At 33.4% G+C, this 6,877-nt stretch overlaps 1 non-coding gene across 1 annotated transcript; it reads left to right on the top strand.

Annotated features, from left to right (window-relative positions):
* Window positions 1–5,168: 5,168 nt before the first annotated feature.
* On the top strand, window positions 5,169–5,287 carry LOC143221306 (5S ribosomal RNA). The gene has a single exon (XR_013011755.1). It is a non-coding gene; the product is annotated as a 5S ribosomal RNA (ribosomal RNA).
* The last annotated feature ends 1,590 nt before the right edge of the window (window positions 5,288–6,877 follow it).

Genomic DNA, 6,877 nt, shown 5'->3' with positions numbered 1-6,877 from the left:
TTTCCTCTTCCTGTTATTCACTCTTCTAGTGATTTCGTTGAAATAAAATCGGTCTGTAACATTCGTTTTATGGAAACTGTATTTCTTCTTCTACACATTTCTATCAGTTCATAATAATGCTCAGGGTTGTACAAGTAATTTGCTTTTTTTTTTTATTTTCATTTCTATGAAAGCAAAATCACGGTCATTCGATGGAAACCAAAAAAATTCGATAGCAAAAATTTTCGACCTAGACTACTAAATGACCACAATTAACACTAAATGAATTCCATATAATGTTGAAATTACAACCACCGTATAATGGTTCATTTTTTATGATATCGTGAAAATTACATTGAATAAATTTAGTTTTAAACAATATGGCGTAAAATAACTGATAAACTCATTTTTTTCTTTTTTTTTTCTTCCTGTTGAAGAAAATTTTGACTTAGACCACTCTCGTAATTACCGGCACATATACGAAGTTGCAAACAAAGAGCTCTAACGACAGTGAGATAGAAAAGTGCGTGAATGGTAAATGTGAAAAACGAATTTGAATATTATTTTCAAGTATTCATTATAAGCCGATGAAAAGTCTTTATCGACATCATCGTTATACAACATGTAATATGTAAATTATTTAAAACATAGTAAAACCAGATGGTGCATGAATACTTAAAGAAAGAATGGGAAAAAAATGATCACGTTGAAATAATAATAATAATAATAATAATTTCATATTTTCACCTATTTGAGCAATTCATATTAAAAAGTGTCGAGTAATCTTATGCTTCGATGTATCTAGTCGGTAATGAAATTGTCAATAAAAATTTATGCAATTATTTATTTATTAATGAGTCATCCAGCTTCGCTACTGACATACGCAGCTTTGTCACGGTAAAAAAAGCTGTTGGGTCTCTGAAGAGCCCGTTACCGTGACGCGAAGGTTAAGAAAGCACGACTCCATAGGAAAAGTAAATTTTGCTTAAAATTAAAATAAATATATACACTTTTATGTTACAAAATCGGAAAAAAATATTCAACTTTTATTTATTTATTTATTTTTTTTGTTTTTCTTTGTTAAATAATTTTCACATTAAAATCAACAATGCTTTGTTAACCCCTTCCCGTGCCGTTTAGTTCGACGAAACTCGGGCCAAAGCGGTGGGCATCGACGCGCGCTAAACAGACCAAACTGATGGTTGTAAACAGTCGCAATACGAACAGAAATGTAGATGCCCACGATACCTGTGTTATAGTCAATTTTACGCGATACTGCTATTGCGGAAGTCTAATTAATTCTCTAATTCTTTTACTTTTATAAATTTTATAGATATTATAAATTTATTATATTTGGTATATAATAGCGTAGTATATATTAGTTGTATATATATTATTGTAGAAAATATACAACAGTTTGAAAATTTCATTGCATGAATAAAGAATGCGTCAAGAAGCGTCTTGAAATGTAGTTTGGTCCTCTTTCGCTCCTCGCGTAGTAAATAAAAGTAAATGGCATATTATTTAAAAAAATTTCATCATAAAACCGAATGAATATCTAAAAAGAAAGGTACTGATAGGAACTAATATTCAGTCACGATCGTAACGGGCAAAAGATCAGTCCGCGAGCTCGGCTTGTTATGTTTACGTTCGGTCCAAGTATCTGGTCGCGAGTCTGACTAGTGATATTCATGTTTGGTCCGAGTATCTGTTCGCGAGTCTGACTCGCGATATTCGTGTTTCGGCGAAAATCTTCATCGCGAGTCAGACTCGCTAAAGTACGGCAAGGGGTTAATTATTATTCAGCCTTCTCCAGTTTGTGTATGAAGGAAGGGGTATATAATGTAATAAATCCATTAAGAAGTTGAAGTTGTAGTCCAAGTCCTCAGTTCGAGACACCATTTCAGTGTTCCTTTTTTTCCTTTTTACTCTTACCATGAAAAATCATACTCAAAGATTCACAAGTTTTCTCTTCGGATATTTTAATATATTCAATATTCTGGTTCAGTTTTTTCTTGAATTTGTTATAAACTAATTATTAACAAATTGCTGAAAATTACAGGGGCATATCCGGAGACGCGCAAGAATCGGAATTAGCGGATTGAAAGTGAAATTTGAAATTAAATTGTTTATAAGAAATTCATGGCACATTAATAGTTCAACTGCTACTTTGATAATCAAACATAATTACGCCACTTTCAAAATAAACTTTTTCATCGCTTCGTTAATCAGCGAATTTTCGTCCTACAGAATCTCAATGATTTGAAATATATTAAGAATGAAATGATCATGTAAAAATGTAACTATTAAGATAGCTACCTCGATTTTTTTCTTTTTTTCTTTTTTTTTCTTTTTTTTTTTTTGAAAAATATTCGAAACGTCTTGAAATTTCAGAGTATGTCTCGTTCTTCACAATAATCACAATTTAAATAGCCAATGGTCACTAATCTTTACGCACGACGAGTATACTCGTCACAAAAAAAGATACTGCAATTTCTCCATGACGAGTATACTCGTCAAGCGCAGTTAACTAGTTTCAGTTTTTTGTGAGCATGTAGAGAATTTGTGAGACAGTATGAGAATCTGAATCTAACTTTTCGCAAGCAGCGTAAATTGCGCAAATACACAAGTCTACGTACGTTTGAAAGTTCTGTATGTACATTTTTCCAAAAATCGAGGTAGCTATCTTAATAGTTACATTTTTACATGACATAGCAAATTTGTAATTTTAACACGTTAATACAGAGTAGAATTTTTGATGAAGCAAATTTTCTTATCTCTTACCGTTTTCGATGCCAACTCCAGGCCGACTTGATTTACCGCAACTAGAAAGAATACGTGTAATATTTTTGGTTATTTTTTACGCTTACCAAGCTTCACCTAAATCAAGAGGCGGACCGTTCGCGGCATCTCCTTATTCACTCTGCGTAAATATTCAACATAATAAATGTTTGTAAACATTGAAGTTCCGGTGAAAGCAATAAAAGGAATATCTCATATTAGCGAGATAGATGGAGATAGTAGTAATATTACTAATAACACGGCATTCAAGCGCCGAAAATATGCCTCATGCCTATGATAAAGACTAGAACTTTGCAGAAGCACAGAAAACGGAAAGAAATGCAGAGGAAAGCTTGGAGAATAAAAAATTGAAGATCGGTCGGAAAAGATTTATCAGGAATGGGTTAGAAATAGAACTTTGGCTTCTAAAATTCGAAATTCGAGTAACTGAACATTCGGGACTCGCAAACTCCTAGTCGTAAACAAAGCTAATAATACGTGAAATTTTCGAAGCCCGAGATAATCTATACCCTAGAACAATACTTGGACCTGAAAAGTCAGATAATCACAATCAGATTATCGAGGTAGCATGTTTTCAATACCTCCATCTACGATGTACAGTGTACACGTTAAAAATAAATACCTCGTTTTTTTTGTTTTTTTTCTCCTTACCCATATTAACCCTTTGCGGACGAGTGTCGGATATATTCGCCCAAATCTCGCGCTGCGGTTGGCGAACGTAAGATACGCATGAGAATACTAGCCTAAGAAGTCAAGTTGCCTGGCAATGAAATTCCTATATCAGGAACATCACAAGAAATGCAATATAAAAAAAGTTATCCCATTTGAATTAGTACTACGTCATTTGGTAGATCAATTGATTGGAGATGTTCGAGTTGCTGATCACAAGCCTCCTTCGACATCTAGAATAGTTGAAAGCCGCAACGGCCTTCTACATATTATTAGGCGAGAAGTAAAGGTTTTGTCGTATGCTCTAATCGAAAAGTGAAACATGATAGGAGAGAGTGGAGCTACTGTTGGGCGACTTGTTCAGCTAAACCGGCCTTGTACATAGGTGATTGTTCCGAACTATGTCACACAAAGGACGAATCGTGAATCATAAAACGTATCATATGTAAACACGACTAAATTTCTTCGTTTATGATATTGTTGGATTTCGTGAAAAAGTTATTTGAATGAATAAATATAATAAATTATAACGCAAACGTGCGACGTGAACATTTTCTTTACTGTACGGTCCAATACATGTGGTCCACAGCGACGCTCGACCGTCGAACGGCTCCGTCCGCAAACGGTTAAATGTATTAAAGAGTAGATTAGGAATTGAAAAAATCAGACGTTTATGTATGACATGATTTATTTCACATATACAACTATTAATATAGTTATGTCACGTTGATGATACTTCATTTATGTTTAAGCAATGACATACTGTCTGTCTCGCTTACACGATGCAACGTACTAAATAGAAAAGAGAGAGAGAGAAAGAAGGAAAGAAAGAAAATTGTAACTAGTATCGAGATAACAAACAGTTTGTACGTAGCTGATTATTATGCGGCTAGTTCGTAAATGGTATGCGAGGCAATTTACGACGATACACGTTTTAATTATTTTTCTACTTATCAATAAGCAAGCCAAATTTAAAACATACATAGATCACATGAAATAACCGAATCCAAATGTACGTTTTATAGCATCCCAGTAATACCTCTCCCAATTTTCTCTTGTAGATTCTTCCTCGCTGTGAACAAACATGATTATCAATTATCTTCATATGGAATCACAGTTTATTCAAGTACAACATTTCAATATATTTTCATAATGTATTTAAGCAATACATATAAATAGGATTATCATTTTTTTGTCAATTTTGAATTTAATTATGTAATTTACAAATTCCTTTTTTTTCACAAAATTTCAACAAATTCGAATAATATGTATCTCGCAGTGATAAATAACTATAAAATAGTAGGCAAAAAAGATTTTAATCAAAATATCACTTCCAGAAATATCAATGATAATGGTTAATTGGACGGACATAGAGTTAACATGTTCCCCGCTTGATCAGTTTTCCATTATTTTGTCCGCATACCAGATTATATAACTCGTATGTGTCTCTTTAATGGACTATAATATAGTTAAACTATTAAAATTAATAGTTTCTCTTACAACATAGTGGCGATCACCGTTCACGTACTCACTATCAGAGAGAATTAAGTTTCAAAGTTTCTCCGAACTTTTTGGTAAATGCTCCACTTCCTATATATATAACAAAGTAATTCATTAATTAGTAAAATAAGGGCCATCTTTGAAACCTACAGTATCATTTTGGCGAATCCATGTGTTCGACATTTCGATTAAATTAATCACGCAATATTAATACATACGCCAACGACCATACTACGTAGAAAGCACTGGTTCTCGTCCGATCACCAAAGTTAAGCTGCGTTGGGCGCGGATAGTACTTAGATGGGTGACCGCTTGGGAACTCCGCGTGTTGTTGGCACAATTCTCTTTTGTTTTCTTATTATTTTCTCTTGCTTTTTCTTCAATTTCATATATTTAACACGTTCACTCCGCCGCATTCTTTCGAAGGCTCTGTGATCGGCGTACTCCAAATGATAAGTTGCGCGTTCATCTGGCAACGCTTGCTTACTTCGGTAGCTCTGCAGTTATCAGTGGTTGTCACCAGAGTCTGAGTAGTTGCGTGAAATTCTTCTAAAATTCTTCAAAAATTCTCTTCACGAATATTGAAATATCTATAAAAATGAAATACCGATACTTATTTAAGATAAGTTAACTATAGTCGCTGCCGCTAAAGATGTCGCGTAATCGAACATAGGTTGAAAAAAAATAAACAAGTTGAAAGAAAATAAAAAATGCTATAAATGTATTTATTTTTGTATTTTTGTATCTATAAAGTATCACCTAATTTGTAATAAAGGAGTTCTTTCTTAACTTAAAAATTTTTTACTTTTTTTACCCCTATCATTGAGAGATGCAAAGAAAATTTTAAATGCGCAAAAAAGCAGAAAATAAACAGATATTAAAAACAGATATTACAAAGCCAAAACAGCATCAATAATTTCAGCACTCCCGTTTTTAAAACTGTATAGCTTTGCTACTATTATTATGTTGTGCAACATCGTTTGATCTCAGTAATTAAAGGTGTGCATGTTAATAAATTATAAATACTCTGTTTTGAAACAATTTTTTTCATCGCAAGCACCAGCCAAGCAACGCGCTACAATGAGGCATAGACGCGACCGCTGACGATCGGTCGCATGCACCCACCGTGCACTGTTTCGTTGCGAGGCGCCGTACTGCGAGAGTACCGCGGCGGAGAATCCGTCCGTAGCGAAAGGGTTAAACACGCCTCTTTAACACTAGGTTTACGGGGGGTTTTTTTGTATACCTATTTCTACGGACACCCGTCAGATTTAGGGTAAAGAAAAGCACATATTTTCTTTAAAAAAAAATTTATGGGCTTAATTTGAAAAGAATCGCAGTATTAACAGACTTAATATAAGTTAATTAAATCTGTTAATATCGTATAATTGAAGCAACCCATCCGTCAAATTGACCAAATTGACCAAATTGACGGGCCCCGTAAATCTAGTGTTAACCATTTTAGTGCCAGGCGAAAAAGAGGTGCTTATGCGAAGATAACCGGCCGAATTTTACGATTTTACTAGGATTTCGAAGAAACCAAAAATAATAAGAACCAAAGGAAAAGGAATATTTACATAATTGAAAAAGCAGCGTATTAAGGAGAAAATAGAGAATGAAACGGTGATGATAGTTTTTCTATATTCATCGAAAATTACATAAATAGCAAAGGTATAAGCATCTTTTTATCACAACTTTATATAGACCGTTTATTGCAAAGTATATACTTCAAATTTCCAATATATTTTTTAACAAAATAAGTAACATTGCACAAGGAAGAAAAAATAACTCCAAGGCAAGACGGATTATCTCATCCGAAACAAGTAATTGTTATAGGTAAAATTGCTGAAAGAAAATTATGTTATAATAAATATATTTGTGATATTATAAATTTATTTTGAGATAGAGATCTCTCGCAATGCGAATA

This window comes from Lasioglossum baleicum, unplaced genomic scaffold (genome assembly GCF_051020765.1).
Source record: "Lasioglossum baleicum unplaced genomic scaffold, iyLasBale1 scaffold2200, whole genome shotgun sequence".
In the NCBI taxonomy this organism is placed as follows: Eukaryota; Metazoa; Arthropoda; class Insecta; order Hymenoptera; family Halictidae; genus Lasioglossum; species Lasioglossum baleicum.
Note: the sequence above shows the minus strand (reverse complement) of the source record. Positions and strands in the feature narration are given on the sequence as shown.